The sequence below is a fragment of the Gobius niger genome (genome assembly GCF_951799975.1).
Source record: "Gobius niger genome assembly, chromosome: 16".
Classification (NCBI taxonomy): Eukaryota; Metazoa; Chordata; class Actinopteri; order Gobiiformes; family Gobiidae; genus Gobius; species Gobius niger.
In genome coordinates this window covers 30,613,574-30,629,581 of record NC_136867.1, presented here as the reverse complement: position 1 = coordinate 30,629,581, position 16,008 = coordinate 30,613,574, and the positions used below count along the sequence as shown (strand labels likewise).

Below are 16,008 nucleotides of genomic sequence, written 5' to 3'. Positions count from 1 at the left end.
CCCACCACGACTCAGAGGAACCGGGACAAACATGACTCTACAGCGGATCATAGATATGGATGTTTCTTCAATCAATCAGTGTGTGTTTGTTTTTTTGTAGTAATAATTTCTCCTATATTAGTTGTTTTTACCATATTATTGAGTTTCAGAATATGATATGACTCTTACATGCAGCAGAAGTCTGAATCCATGACTTCCTTCAGGGAAGTCATGGATTCAGACTTACTGCATCCGCGCAGTAAAGTGAAGATTACTGCGCTGATTTCGAACTACTCCTGGTATTATTACGCCTTACAATATAGTTCCCCTTTTATCCCCTTAGAAAGCTTCTATCTTGACCTGTTTTGGAGCTATAGAGGAGAGAGGGAGAGGCTAAATGCTAACGCCGTCTGCGCTGTGTTTACGTGACTGAAGATCAGACAGGTCCTAACTCGTCTAAGGTAAGAACATATCTCAGTATATAAGAACGCTGGCCTGTTCCTTTAACAACTACTATTTACGGCTATTAAGGCAGTAAAATCCCCTCCCACACTTTGTACACGTTTCTCACTGGTTCTCGGGTTCTCCTCATGTCGGGCGTCTCTGTGATGTTTAGACTCACAGACGTGAGGATGGAAACTCCAGGAGCTGCTCTCGTCTCCGCTGTGCCAAGGTTCAAACTAAGAGACCAGAGTTTTATCGCTTCAGTTTCAGCTTCAGGCGGCGCCTCATGAGGACCGTCACAGTTGAGCTCCGGTGTCTCATGAGGAGCTTCACAGTTGAGCTCCGGTGTCAGGCGTGAGGGGGAACTCCTTTGAAACGACTGGATCTGATTTCCACTGGCGTTTGGTGACGTCAGTAATGAGTGAAGCATCAGCTCTGCTCTCGGGGACATTCCAAGGCTTTTCATCTCTGGATATTTGGGAGTCGAGCCAGAACGGATTGAAGAGCTTCATTACTCTCGTATCCGCCGCCTTTGCCAAACTACAACCTGCAAATCGGCAAAACATTTGCTTTAAAATCATGAGTTTGTTCTGAAAAGCGTCAGGAGCTCCATCATAGGGACGATACAGAACTTTAATAGTTTCAGTCACAGTTTGTCAGATCTAAAGTGACAGGTTAGTTCAGTAAAATACACACGAAGCAGCTCCGAGACTCCACTTCTGTGTCGTATAATCGAACACAGACATTACAGGGGGGGGTCAAACAGTCAAACTGTGGAAGTGTCTTGCCCAAGGACACAGCAGCTCATTCCTCTGCCTCCAGAGTCGGGCTGATCTGACAGGATTAACATATATCATGTTGTGAAGCTGCTCTTCTGGGCAGAGGGTTTTTTACTGGAAATCACGTGGTGTCAGGGCTGCGCGCGCAGGCACATTCAAATCGAAACCGAAAGTTAAAACTCATTGTTATAACTGGCCTTTGTGCGTCCGAGCCCCCGGTCTGTCCCTCTCTCCCCCCGCCCGCCCCCCCTCGGTCTGCGGGGACGGTCCTCTGGCTCTGAGCCTGGTCTGAGCCTGGTCTGAGTCTGGTCTGAGCCTGGTCTGAGCCTGGTCTGAGTCTGGAATGATCTGTTTCCAGGCGCGGAGCCGCAGACGGGACTGACGCGCGCGGACATGGATGAACCGGAGTCCGGAGTCCGACGGTGAGGCTGAGCCCGGGCTGCCCCTTCCTCAGACCCGCTCAGTCAGACCCGCGCAGTCAGGGTCAGAGTCAGAGCGGATCAATGATGTAGGTCTATATTAAAACTAGAAATAATGACCGCGCCCCTCCCCTTCCGGGGCGGACCTTCCTGAGGCGGTTTCTCAGTATAAGCGTTAGTTCTAGTCTCTCAAACGCGCTCCTCGCGCTCCTCGTCAGGACCTGCACCATGAGGTAAGACATGAGCACTTTACAGAAACACTGTAGTTTATGGCACAAGTGGAGCTTTGTTTTCCTGTTGGATTATCATCATTTTGAAATATCGCGAGACAGAACTGGCCCAAAGAAAAACTTTGTCCTAAACTAAAACATCTAAAAGTAAAGTTTATTTCTAGAGCGCGTTCACAGATCGAATGACAAAGCGCTGTAACAGAGTAAAAGTGGCGGCTGGGCCATTATGGGCCCGTGTGAAAAGGAAAGGATGCTGACGTCACTAAAAACATGTACAATAGGCCCGGGTGAAACTGCGGTAAAGTGGCCCACGCTCACGGTAACAGCAGATGTCCTCGTCGTACAGATTGTGATCATCACTCTTTTGTAGCTAATGATGTGCGTTTATTAATTAAGGGAAATAGAATTGCGCGCGCGTTTGTGTGTGTGCGCGCGGTGGTTAAAACTTCCTGTTTCTACCACGGCAGTGTCACGTGACGGCACGGACAGATGACCAGCGTGTATTGAGAATCTAGGGAACTGTAATACAAGCTTTGATATTCCACTTTACCGCAGTCGGATGAATGAGAGCGCGAGCGTGGGCAAAGGAGGCAAATTAAAGTCCAGTGTGATGTGCTCATTAACGTGCACTAACCCAATAAACCAACATTCAAATTGGTGCTACAGCGCCCCCTATATAGGAATGATATGGAGAGGAAGAAGGTCAATTAAAATTAAAATGGCTCAAAATTTGGTCGTTTCGTTTTTTAAAAAGTCAATCACATTTTTCCCGGTGTTGCCGTAGCGATGACCAGAACGTCCCATTTTATTCTAATGGGAAAATGTTCTTTCTGTTTCTGTTTCTGAAAACCTGGAGAAATGATCTGAAGTGAGAAGTTCTCAGAAGTTCTGGAATAACACGTAACATATAGAGTGATAATACCTGATACTGTTTTCTCTATGAGGTCAGTTAAAACTCAGCATTATTGTAAAACTCCCTCACTGTGTCAGGCACACAGAGGGCTCGTTAGCGCCCCCTAAGAGAAGAAAAATAATATTGCATTTCAAATGAAAAAAACTAAGATCCTGAAAAAACCCATTAAGGCTGAAGCAGTGATGTCATGTGATCTAAGACTGAGGGAGGTAAAGGATGCGATGGCGCCCCCTTTGGGCAGGGCAGGTGGTGAGGGCCGATAAACGCCGCTATATTACACGTTTAGATAATCAGAGCGAAGCCCGAGCGAAGTCCGAGCGAAGCCAGAGCGAAGCCAGAGCGAAGTCCGAGCGAAGCCAGAGCGAAGCCAGAGCGAAGCCCGAGCGAAGTCCGAGCGAAGTCCGAGCGAAGTCCGAGCGAAGTCAGAGCTAAGTCAGAGCTAAGTCAGAGCTAAGTCAGAGCTAAGTCCGAGCTAAGTCCGAGCTAAGTCCGAGCTAAGTCCGAGCTAAGTCAGAGCTAAGTCAGAGCTAAGTCAGAGCTAAGTCAGAGCTAAGTCAGAGCTAAGTCAGAGCTAAGTCAGAGCGAAGTCAGAGCGAAGTCAGAGCGAAGTCAGAGCGAAGTCCGAGCGAAGCCCGAGCGAAGCCCGAGCGAAGCCCGAGCGAAGCCCGAGCGAAGCCCGAGCGAAGCCCGAGCGAAGCCCGAGCGAAGCCCGAGCGAAGCCCGAGCGAAGCCCGAGCGAAGCCCGAGCGAAGCCCGAGCGAAGCCCGAGCGAAGCCAGAGCGAAGCCCGAGCGAAGCCCGAGCGAAGCCCGAGCGAAGCCCGAGCGAAGCCCGAGCGAAGCCCGAGCGAAGCCCGAGCGAAGCCCGAGCGAAGTCAGAGCGAAGCCCGAGCGAAGTCAGAGCGAAGTCAGAGCTAAGTCAGAGCTAAGTCAGAGCTAAGTCAGAGCTAAGTCAGAGCTAAGTCAGAGCTAAGTCAGAGCTAAGTCAGAGCTAAGTCAGAGCTAAGTCAGAGCTAAGTCAGAGCTAAGTCAGAGCGAAGCCCGAGCGAAGCCCGAGCGAAGCCAGAGCGAAGTCCGAGCGAAGTCCGAGCGAAGTCCGAGCGAAGTCCGAGCGAAGTCCGAGCGAAGTCCGAGCGAAGCCAGAGCGAAGCCAGAGCGAAGCCAGAGCGAAGCCCGAGCGAAGCCCGAGCGAAGCCCGAGCGAAGCCAGAGCGAAGTCCGAGCGAAGTCCGAGCTAAGTCCGAGCTAAGTCCGAGCTAAGTCCGAGCGACGCCCGAGCGAAGTCCGAGCGACGCCCGAGCGAAGCCCGAGCTAAGCCCGAGCTAAGCCCGAGCTAAGCCCGAGCTAAGTCCGAGCTAAGTCCCTCACTGTGTCAGGCACACAGAGGGCTCGTTAGCGCCCCCTAAGAGAAGAAAAATAATATTGCATTTCAAATGAAAAAAACTAAGATCCTGAAAAAACCCATTAAGGCTGAAGCAGTGATGTCATGTGATCTAAGACTGAGGGAGGTAAAGGATGCGATGGCGCCCCCTTTGGGCAGGGCAGGTGGTGAGGGCCGATAAACGCCGCTATATTACACGTTTAGATAATCAGAGCGAAGCCCGAGCGAAGTCCGAGCGAAGCCAGAGCGAAGCCAGAGCGAAGCCCGAGCGAAGTCCGAGCGAAGTCCGAGCGAAGCCCGAGCGAAGCCCGAGCGAAGCCCGAGCGAAGCCCGAGCGAAGCCCGAGCGAAGCCCGAGCGAAGCCCGAGCGAAGCCCGAGCGAAGCCCGAGCGAAGTCCGAGCGAAGTCCGAGCGAAGTCAGAGCGAAGTCAGAGCGAAGTCAGAGCGAAGTCAGAGCGAAGTCCGAGCGAAGCCCGAGCGAAGCCCGAGCGAAGTCCGAGCGAAGTCCGAGCGAAGTCCGAGCGAAGTCCGAGCGAAGTCCGAGCGAAGTCCGAGCGAAGTCCGAGCGAAGTCCGAGCGAAGTCAGAGCGAAGTCAGAGCGAAGTCAGAGCGAAGTCCGAGCGAAGTCCGAGCGAAGCCAGAGCGAAGCCAGAGCGAAGCCAGAGCGAAGCCCGAGCGAAGCCCGAGCGAAGCCCGAGCGAAGTCCGAGCGAAGTCCGAGCGAAGTCCGAGCGAAGTCCGAGCGAAGTCCGAGCGAAGTCAGAGCTAAGTCAGAGCTAAGTCAGAGCTAAGTCAGAGCGAAGCCCGAGCGAAGCCCGAGCGAAGCCAGAGCGAAGTCAGAGCGAAGTCCGAGCGAAGTCCGAGCGAAGTCTGAGCGAAGTCTGAGCGAAGTCAGAGCGAAGTCAGAGCGAAGCCAGAGCGAAGTCAGAGCGAAGTCAGAGCGAAGTCAGAGCGAAGTCAGAGCGAAGTCAGAGCGAAGCCCGAGCGAAGTCAGAGCGAAGTCAGAGCGAAGTCAGAGCGAAGTCAGAGCGAAGCCCGAGCGAAGCCAGAGCGAAGCCAGAGCGAAGTCCGAGCGAAGCCAGAGCGAAGTCCGAGCGAAGCCAGAGCGAAGCCAGAGCGAAGTCCGAGCGAAGCCAGAGCGAAGTCAGAGCGAAGTCAGAGCGAAGTCAGAGCGAAGTCAGAGCGAAGCCCGAGCGAAGTCAGAGCGAAGTCAGAGCGAAGTCAGAGCGAAGTCAGAGCGAAGCCCGAGCGAAGCCAGAGCGAAGTCAGAGCGAAGTCCGAGCGAAGCCAGAGCGAAGTCCGAGCGAAGCCAGAGCGAAGCCAGAGCGAAGTCCGAGCGAAGTCAGAGCGAAGTCCGAGCGAAGCCAGAGCGAAGCCAGAGCGAAGTCCGAGCGAAGCCAGAGCGAAGCCAGAGCGAAGTCAGAGCGAAGTCCGAGCGAAGCCAGAGCGAAGTCCGAGCGAAGCCAGAGCGAAGCCAGAGCGAAGTCCGAGCGAAGCCAGAGCGAAGTCCGAGCGAAGTCAGAGCGAAGTCCGAGCGAAGCCAGAGCGAAGCCAGAGCGAAGCCAGAGCGAAGTCAGAGCGAAGTCAGAGCGAAGCCAGAGCGAAGCCAGAGCGAAGCCAGAGCGAAGTCCGAGCGAAGCCAGAGCGAAGTCCGAGCGAAGTCCGAGCGAAGTCCGAGCGAAGCCAGAGCGAAGCCAGAGCGAAGCCAGAGCGAAGCCAGAGCGAAGTCCGAGCGAAGCCAGAGCGAAGCCAGAGCGAAGTCAGAGCGAAGTCAGAGCGAAGTCCGAGCGAAGTCCGAGCGAAGTCAGAGCGAAGCCAGAGCGAAGTCAGAGCGAAGTCAGAGCGAAGCCCGAGCGAAGTCCGAGCGAAGTCCGAGCGAAGCCAGAGCGAAGTCCGAGCGAAGTCAGAGCGAAGTCAGAGCGAAGCCAGAGCGAAGCCAGAGCGAAGCCAGAGCGAAGCCAGAGCGAAGCCAGAGCGAAGCCAGAGCGAAGTCCGAGCGAAGTCCGAGCGAAGTCCGAGCGAAGTCCGAGCGAAGTCCGAGCGAAGCCCGAGCGAAGCCCGAGCGAAGCCAGAGCGAAGCCAGAGCGAAGTCCGAGCGAAGCCAGAGCGAAGCCAGAGCGAAGCCAGAGCGAAGCCAGAGCGAAGTCCGAGCGAAGTCCGAGCGAAGTCAGAGCGAAGTCAGAGCGAAGTCCGAGCGAAGTCCGAGCGAAGTCCGAGCGAAGTCAGAGCGAAGTCAGAGCGAAGTCCGAGCGAAGTCCGAGCGAAGTCCGAGCGAAGCCAGAGCGAAGTCCGAGCGAAGTCAGAGCGAAGTCAGAGCGAAGTCCGAGCGAAGTCAGAGCGAAGTCCGAGCGAAGTCCGAGCGAAGTCCGAGCGAAGTCCGAGCGAAGCCAGAGCGAAGTCCGAGCGAAGTCCGAGCGAAGTCCGAGCGAAGTCCGAGCGAAGCCCGAGCGAAGCCCGAGCGAAGCCAGAGCGAAGCCAGAGCGAAGTCCGAGCGAAGCCAGAGCGAAGTCCGAGCGAAGCCAGAGCGAAGTCCGAGCGAAGTCCGAGCGAAGTCCGAGCGAAGTCCGAGCGAAGTCCGAGCGAAGCCAGAGCGAAGTCCGAGCGAAGTCCGAGCGAAGTCCGAGCGAAGTCCGAGCGAAGCCAGAGCGAAGTCCGAGCGAAGCCAGAGCGAAGCCAGAGCGAAGTCCGAGCGAAGCCAGAGCGAAGCCAGAGCGAAGTCCGAGCGAAGCCAGAGCGAAGTCAGAGCGAAGTCCGAGCGAAGCCAGAGCAAAGTCCGAGCGAAGCCAGAGCGAAGCCAGAGCGAAGTCAGAGCGAAGTCCGAGCGAAGCCAGAGCGAAGTCCGAGCGAAGCCAGAGCGAAGCCAGAGCGAAGTCCGAGCGAAGTCAGAGCGAAGTCCGAGCGAAGCCAGAGCGAAGTCCGAGCGAAGCCAGAGCGAAGCCAGAGCGAAGTCAGAGCGAAGTCCGAGCGAAGCCAGAGCGAAGTCCGAGCGAAGCCAGAGCGAAGCCAGAGCGAAGTCCGAGCGAAGCCAGAGCGAAGTCCGAGCGAAGTCAGAGCGAAGTCCGAGCGAAGCCAGAGCGAAGCCAGAGCGAAGCCAGAGCGAAGCCAGAGCGAAGTCAGAGCGAAGTCAGAGCGAAGCCAGAGCGAAGCCAGAGCGAAGCCAGAGCGAAGCCAGAGCGAAGTCCGAGCGAAGCCAGAGCGAAGTCCGAGCGAAGTCCGAGCGAAGTCCGAGCGAAGCCAGAGCGAAGCCAGAGCGAAGCCAGAGCGAAGCCAGAGCGAAGTCCGAGCGAAGCCAGAGCGAAGCCAGAGCGAAGTCAGAGCGAAGTCAGAGCGAAGTCCGAGCGAAGTCCGAGCGAAGTCCGAGCGAAGTCAGAGCGAAGCCAGAGCGAAGTCAGAGCGAAGTCAGAGCGAAGCCCGAGCGAAGTCCGAGCGAAGCCAGAGCGAAGTCCGAGCGAAGTCAGAGCGAAGTCAGAGCGAAGCCAGAGCGAAGCCAGAGCGAAGTCCGAGCGAAGCCAGAGCGAAGCCAGAGCGAAGCCAGAGCGAAGCCAGAGCGAAGTCCGAGCGAAGTCCGAGCGAAGTCCGAGCGAAGTCCGAGCGAAGTCCGAGCGAAGTCCGAGCGAAGCCAGAGCGAAGCCAGAGCGAAGTCCGAGCGAAGCCAGAGCGAAGCCAGAGCGAAGCCAGAGCGAAGTCAGAGCGAAGTCCGAGCGAAGTCAGAGCGAAGTCAGAGCGAAGTCAGAGCGAAGTCCGAGCGAAGTCCGAGCGAAGTCCGAGCGAAGTCAGAGCGAAGTCAGAGCGAAGTCAGAGCGAAGTCCGAGCGAAGTCCGAGCGAAGTCCGAGCGAAGCCAGAGCGAAGTCCGAGCGAAGTCCGAGCGAAGTCCGAGCGAAGTCAGAGCGAAGTCCGAGCGAAGTCCGAGCGAAGTCCGAGCGAAGTCCGAGCGAAGTCCGAGCGAAGTCCGAGCGAAGCCAGAGCGAAGTCCGAGCGAAGTCCGAGCGAAGTCCGAGCGAAGTCCGAGCGAAGTCCGAGCGAAGCCAGAGCGAAGCCAGAGCGAAGCCCGAGCGAAGTCCGAGCGAAGTCCGAGCGAAGTCCGAGCGAAGTCCGAGCGAAGCCAGAGCGAAGTCCGAGCGAAGTCCGAGCGAAGTCAGAGCGAAGTCCGAGCGAAGTCAGAGCGAAGTCAGAGCGAAGTCCGAGCGAAGTCCGAGCGAAGTCCGAGCGAAGCCCGAGCGAAGTCCGAGCGAAGCCAGAGCGAAGCCAGAGCGAAGTCCGAGCGAAGCCAGAGCGAAGTCCGAGCGAAGCCAGAGCGAAGTCCGAGCGAAGTCCGAGCGAAGTCCGAGCGAAGTCCGAGCGAAGTCCGAGCGAAGCCAGAGCGAAGTCCGAGCGAAGTCCGAGCGAAGTCCGAGCGAAGTCCGAGCGAAGTCCGAGCGAAGTCAGAGCGAAGTCAGAGCGAAGTCCGAGCGAAGTCCGAGCGAAGCCAGAGCGAAGTCCGAGCGAAGCCAGAGCGAAGTCCGAGCGAAGCCAGAGCGAAGTCCGAGCGAAGCCAGAGCGAAGTCCGAGCGCGTTTGTGAGCTTCCGTTTTTGCGCAGGTTTCCTCCGGACGCTGTGGTTTCCATGGAGACGTCGGACAGCAGTGACTCGTGCAGCAGTTCACAGTCAGAGAAAGACCGGTCCAGTCAGAGGTGAGAGCACACAGCGCCCCCTCCTGGCCCCACGTCCTGTCAGAGAAGTAACCTGAGTGTTTCCACAGACGGCGACGGGCGGCCTGGAGGAGGAGGTCCTTGGATCTGAGGAGGTGAGTGAACCCTGGAGGCGGAGCTTATAGTGAGATCACAAACCCTGATGCCCTGCACTCGTCCTGCAGCAGTTGTTCATGAGTCTCTGCTGTTGTACATGTTTTGTGCTCAGGCGCTGGTCCCGTTCGCGCAGCTGCCAGTCTCTGAAGAGCGACTGGTCCAAACACGATCCTCCGACGTCCTCGCAGGAGCTTCTGACTCGGTGAGACCATCACCACGCATCGTCTACTACGAAAACCTGAAATTGTATCTTTTGTGGTTCCAGAATGTTAAGGGTCGGCAACCTTGTTTTTATTTTAAAGAGGGGGTGTTCTGCTTTAAAGAGGGGGTGTTCTGCTTTAAAGAGGGGGTGTTCTGCTTTTGTCAGTCCCATAGCACCAGTCTATATCACACTACAATGATGACAAACCTTCTGTTGGTCTGTAAATGCAGTAAATTAGAATAACTGCCTTGTATAAAATGTCTCTCTCAAAATGGCTGTAGTGAATGTCTTGAAATAGGCCTCTGTCTCTTTAAGAACCTCTGAGCCTTTAGACACGCCCCCTCCACACGCTGTCTGTGGCATCAGTGGGGAGGGGGGGGGGAGGGGGCTCTGCTGAGGAGCAGTGGTTGGTTACTCGGCTCGGAGGCGTCTCCAGGAGGTGGGGGCGTTCCTAGGAGGACTCAGGTAAACCTATCCCTAAAATGGCCGCCATCAGAGTTTTTACAGATTACTCAGAAATACGTGAATGTGCCAAGGCAACACTTCAGCCATGTTTTTAATGAGGGAGTGACATAATAACATGATGGAAAGCTGGAAAAAGTCCATTTTGCAGAATACCCCCCTTTAAATATAAGATGTTGGGAACATATTTCATGAATATGCCAATCGCGTGTCGCCTTCGTTTGTTTTTTATTGGAGAAATAAGAAGAGAATGTTTAACAAAAAGTCGCACCTTAAGTCATGCACTGTCTGTCAGATAAAATGAAGTATCTGCAATATTAAACAAGAATTGAACTGAGTATCAGCCAGTTCAGTCACAGCGGCCATCTTGTTTCCACTATGAAAAAACGGTTTAATTTTAAACCTATAAAGCAAACATTTCCTGTGACGTGATGTCATGTCAAACTACACATACAGTGCAAATTTCATGAGAAAATCTAATTTCATGTTGAAGATATTTCATTTCCGGCCGATAGTTGAACCTCGGATCCAGGAGGAACAATGCGGTTTCCGTCCTGGTCGTGGCACACTGGACCAGCTCTATACCCTTCATCGGGTACTCGAGGGTTCGTGGGAGTTCGCCCAACCAGTCCACATGTGTTTTGTGGACTTGGAGAAAGCGTTCGACCGGGTCCCTCGTGGTGCCCTGTGGGGGTGCTCCAGGAGTATGGGGTCCGGGGCCCTCGTGGTGCCCTGTGGGGGGTGCTCCGGGAGTATGGGGTCCGGGGCCCTCGTGGTGCCCTATGGGGGTGCTCCGGGAGTATGGGGTCCGGGGCCCTCGTGGTGCCCTGTGGGGGTGCTCCGGGAGTATGGGGTCCGGGGCCCTCGTGGTGCCCTGTGGGGGGTGCTCCAGGAGTATGGGGTCCGGGGCCCTCGTGGTGCCCTGTGGGGGGTGCTCCGGGAGTATGGGGTCCGGGGCCCTCTTGGTGCCCTGTGGGGGGTGCTCCGGGAGTATGGGGTCCGGGGCCCTCGTGGTGCCCTGTGGGGGGTGCTCCGGGAGTATGGGGTCCGGGGCCCTCTTGGTGCCCTGTGGGGGGTGCTCCGGGAGTATGGGGTCCGGGGCCCTCGTGGTGCCCTGTGGGGGGTGCTCCGGGAGTATGGGGTCCGGGGCCCTCGTGGTGCCCTGTGGGGGGTGCTCCGGGAGTATGGGGTCCGGGGCCCTCTGCTAAGGGCTGTCCGTTCCCTGTATGAGCAGCAGGAGCTTGGTTCATTGCCGGCAGTAAGTCAGACCTGTTCCCGGTGCGTGTTGGTCTCCTCAGGGCTGCCCTTTGTCACCGGTTCTGTTCATTACTTTTATGGACAGAGTCTCTAGGCGCAGCCAGGGGCCGGAGGGCGTCCGGTTTGGGAGCCTCAGAGTCTCATCTCTGCTGTTTGCGGATGATGTTGTTCTGATGGCTTCAACGAACCGGGACCTTCAGCTGCTCTGGGGCGTCTCTGCTGAGACTGCTGCCCCCGCGACCCGGCCCCGGATAAAGCGGAAGAAAATGGATGGATGGATATTTCATTTTAAGTGACAACAGCACATGGATGGAAATGAGCCATTTCAGTAACATTCACAGATTAAATTTAATGTAATTTATTGATGCATTAACTGATGAAGAGGGAATGTCGCATACTTCATTAGGTTGATATAGTGTATATACTGTGTAAATTATTTCAGAAAATCTGGCATCGTTTTGAAGATACAACAATTGAACTGACTATCAGCCAGTTCAGTTATGGCAGCCATCTTGTTAAGGCAGCCATCTTGTTTCCACTGTGAAAAAACCAGTGGGGGGGTCCGCCCCCTTCACTCTGAAATGAGTACGTGCTAGTGGCAGGCCGTGGTATTGCAGCCAGCAGCCCAAAAAGCCCTTTTTGTCATAGACACTCATGTAAAAGGAGCAGCCTGTAAAATGGTCCACAGGCATCTGGAGTTTCAGACTGAGGCAAATATATTTCTTTAAAATTACTATTTTTAGGGCATGGACTTTTTTTCTTCGTAAAAAAATTGTAAAGCATCAAAAATACATTTTTAAAAGTTTTCTAATGACGTGACGTCACCAGGGCCGCAGACGTGCGCGAGCGTGTGCGTGACGACTCATGAACGAGCAGATTCTCCCTCGTGTGATTTAGCGGCTGAAGTCTGAGCAAAACAAATGAACTGGACTAAAAACAAGGATAAACGCGAAATAACAAACATCTCAAGTAAGTTTAGCCAAAAACTAAATACGAAATGTGTGATGAATATAGCATGTGTTTATAGCATTGGATTATGGTTAATAAGAAACAACTAGTCTACATGTTATTAAACTCATTTCTGAAAATTAAATAATGGCACTAATAACCTGTAACTGTTTTATTAATTAAAAAAATACTAGCAGCATTTAATGTACTTATGTACTTATGTACACCATTATTTGTGTAAGTAGAATGAAACACAAAAAAATGCATGATTTCTGCATCTGTCCTGGATCCAGAACAGTACAGTACAGTACAGTACAGTACAGTACAGCACAGTACAGTACAGTACAGTACAGTACAGTACAGTACAGTACAGTACAGTACAGTACAGTACAGTACAGTACAGTACAGATAAATGCTATGTAAAAAACAATTTATCACATTTTACCAATGAAAATGTAATATAAAACACTTTTGCAGTGCTCATTCTTTGTATTTCAGCCAAACAATTCTAGTTATGATGTTATACTAGCAAATACAGTGAAGTAACAACTCGATTTTTATCAATTCTATCACAATATCAAGACTTCCAGCACTTACGAAACTTCCCAGAAAAGTGACCGAGCGGAAGTTCATGAGCGCGGCTACGTACGTCCGAAGGGCCGCTAAGCGCCCGGTTGTTCAAAGAGCGGCTAAACGAGCTTTTTAAGCCCCGCACTGACAAACTAACCCCCAAAGTCATCGTAGCATGGTAGCTTATTCGCCTGAAATGGCCTTAAAAAAACATTTTGTGTTTAAAGAACGATGATATTAAGAGATTTGACTTTTTGCGTAATGGCGTCCGCTCCGCTCTGAAGCTTCGTCGGCAGCCGTGCGCGCTCACGCTGCTTTCACCCACTTGGGCCGTGGGAGCATAGATACAGGTGACGCGTCATACGGGTACTTTGGGCCGCAATGGCGGACGAAACTGGTTTCATGCGCCACTGAGCACCTCTATGTAAAGAGATAGGAGCTGGGACAGCATGCCTTATCCAGTTTATAATAGATCCATGGAAAAAACTGACATAATTTGTTTATTTTTAAATCTATAAACCTAAGATTTCCTGTGAAGTGAGATATTGTCAACAAGGCCGTGGGAACCCAGGGTGCTGAGGGCGCTGCAGCACCCCCTGGTGGATGGTTTGTGAACTGCAGGCAATATTAACCCCTTAACTCCCACCTGAACCGAGCACATTTTCTCCAGCTTTACCCCAATCCAAAAGCTTCTGGAAAAAAGGTGTGAAAATAGCAACAAAACTGAGATGAAAACAAGGATGAAAATGTGACAAAAGTGAGAAAACATTGACAAAAAAGTGACAAAAAATTTACAAAAATTTGACAAAAAGTGAGAAAAAATTTGACAAAAAGTGAGAAAAAATGGACGAAAAAGTGATAAGAATTTGACAAAAAAATGACAAAAAAGTCACGAAAATTTGACAAAAATGGGTGAAAAAAACTAAATGACAATTTAGTTTTGTAGGTCTTTCAAATGAGGCGTTACACTGGCCTACAGGATTTGGGTAAAGCTGAACTGGAGAAAATGCTCTCGGTTCAGGCGGGAGTTAAGAGGTTAATAAACAGGATTTATGCACAGAAAAAGTATTTTGGGGGTAAATTTTGTCCCTCAGCGCCCCCCAAGGCGACAAGTGATTGGCATATTAATGAAATATGTTCCCAACATCTTATATTAACAAAAAAACAAGGTTGCCCCTAACAATCCGGAACCACAAAAGTGTTAACGGAGCCTTTTTCAGATTTTTTTACTAGACGAACACTCTGCTCCTCCTGAAGTCCCACACTCTGCTCCTGATGTCCCACACTCTGCTCCTCCTGATGTCCCACACTCTGCTCCTCCTGATGTCCCACACTCTGCTCCTCCTGATGTCCCACACTCTGCTCCTGATGTCACACACTCTGCTCCTCCTGAAGTCCCACACTCTGCTCCTCCTGATGTCCCACACTCTGCTCCTCCTGATGTCCCACACTCTGCTCCTGATGTCACACACTCTGCTCCTCCTGATGTCCCACACTCTGCTCCTCCTGATGTCCCACACTCTGCTCCTCCTGATGTCCCACACTCTGCTCCTGATGTCCCACACTCTGCTCCTCCTGATGTCCCACACTCTGCTCCTGATGTCACACACTCTGCTCCTCCTGATGTCCCACACTCTGCTCCTCCTGATGTCCCACACTCTGCTCCTCCTGATGTCCCACACTCTGCTCCTCCTGATGTCCCACACTCTGCTCCTCCTGATGTCCCACACTCTGCTCCTGATGTCCCACACTCTGCTCCTCCTGATGTCCCACACTCTGCTCCTCCTGATGTCCCACACTCTGCTCCTGATGTCACACACTCTGCTCCTGATGTCACACACTCTGCTCCTGATGTCCCACACTCTGCTCCTCCTGATGTCCCACACTCTGCTCCTCCTGATGTCCCACACTCTGCTCCTCCTGATGTCCCACACTCTGCTCCTGATGTCCCACACTCTGCTCCTGATGTCACACACTCTGCTCCTGATGTCCCACACTCTGCTCCTGATGTCCCACACTCTGCTCCTGATGTCCCACACTCTGCTCCTCCTGATGTCCCACACTCTGCTCCTGATGTCCCACACTCTGCTCCTGATGTCACACACTCTGCTCCTCCTGATGTCACACACTCTGCTCCTCCTGATGTCACACACTCTGCTCCTCCTGATGTCCCACACTCTGCTCCTCCTGATGTCCCACACTCTGCTCCTGATGTCCCACACTCTGCTCCTGATGTCCCACACTCTGCTCCTGATGTCACACACTCTGCTCCTGATGTCACACACTCTGCTCCTCCTGATGTCACACACTCTGCTCCTCCTGATGTCCCACACTCTGCTCCTCCTGATGTCCCACACTCTGCTCCTCCTGATGTCCCACACTCTGCTCCTGATGTCCCACACTCTGCTCCTGATGTCACACACTCTGCTCCTGATGTCCCACACTCTGCTCCTGATGTCCCACACTCTGCTCCTGATGTCCCACACTCTGCTCCTCCTGATGTCCCACACTCTGCTCCTCCTGATGTCCCACACTCTGCTCCTGATGTCACACACTCTGCTCCTGATGTCACACACTCTGCTCCTCCTGATGTCCCACACTCTGCTCCTGATGTCACACACTCTGCTCCTCCTGATGTCACACACTCTGCTCCTCCTGATGTCACACACTCTGCTCCTCCTGATGTCACACACTCTGCTCCTCCTGATGTCCCACACTCTGCTCCTGATGTCACACACTCTGCTCCTGATGTCACACACTCTGCTCCTCCTGATGTCACACACTCTGCTCCTCCTGATGTCCCACACTCTGCTCCTCCTGATGTCCCACACTCTGCTCCTGATGTCCCACACTCTGCTCCTCCTGATGTCCCACACTCTGCTCCTCCTGATGTCCCACACTCTGCTCCTGATGTCCCACACTCTGCTCCTCCTGATGTCCCACACTCTGCTCCTGATGTCACACACTCTGCTCCTCCTGATGTCCCACACTCTGCTCCTGATGTCCCACACTCTGCTCCTCCTGATGTCCCACACTCTGCTCCTCCTGATGTCCCACACTCTGCTCCTGATGTCCCACACTCTGCTCCTCCTGATGTCCCACACTCTGCTCCTGATGTCACACACTCTGCTCCTGATGTCACACACTCTGCTCCTCCTGATGTCCCACACTCTGCTCCTGATGTCCCACACTCTGCTCCTCCTGATGTCCCACACTCTGCTCCTGATGTCACACACTCTGCTCCTCCTGATGTCCCACACTTTGCTCCTCCTGATGTCCCACACTCTCCTCCTGATGTCCCACACTCTGCTGACTGTTAAGTCTTTTGTTGTAGTTTTGGGGACAGACGGAGAGCGATGTCTCCAGGTCCGAGCTGCGAGTCTCTGAAGAGCGACTGGTCCAAAGACATCTTCATAAACTTCTCACATAAACCTGCCCTGTGAGTCTGTCATCACACACATGCACCTGATCCTCATCCTGATGCTCACGGTGACGTCTCTCCTCAGGCTCAGGGCGGTGTCTTCAGGCTCCATCGCCGTGTCCTTAAAGAGCAGCTGGTCCAAACAGCAACCTCTGAACTTCTCCCAGGAGCCTCTGACTGGGTGAGGCTCTTCAGGAGGATCGTTCTTGTTCTGTTTGTGTT

General features: G+C 53.5%; 1 long non-coding RNA gene across 1 annotated transcript; it reads left to right on the top strand.

The window, feature by feature from the left end:
- Nucleotides 1–9,036: 9,036 nt before the first annotated feature.
- Nucleotides 9,037–15,965, top strand: LOC306976184. The gene is made up of 3 exons (XR_013793753.1): nucleotides 9,037–9,128; nucleotides 15,712–15,804; nucleotides 15,872–15,965. It is a non-coding gene; the product is annotated as an uncharacterized lncRNA (long non-coding RNA).
- Nucleotides 15,966–16,008: the final 43 nt, after the last annotated feature.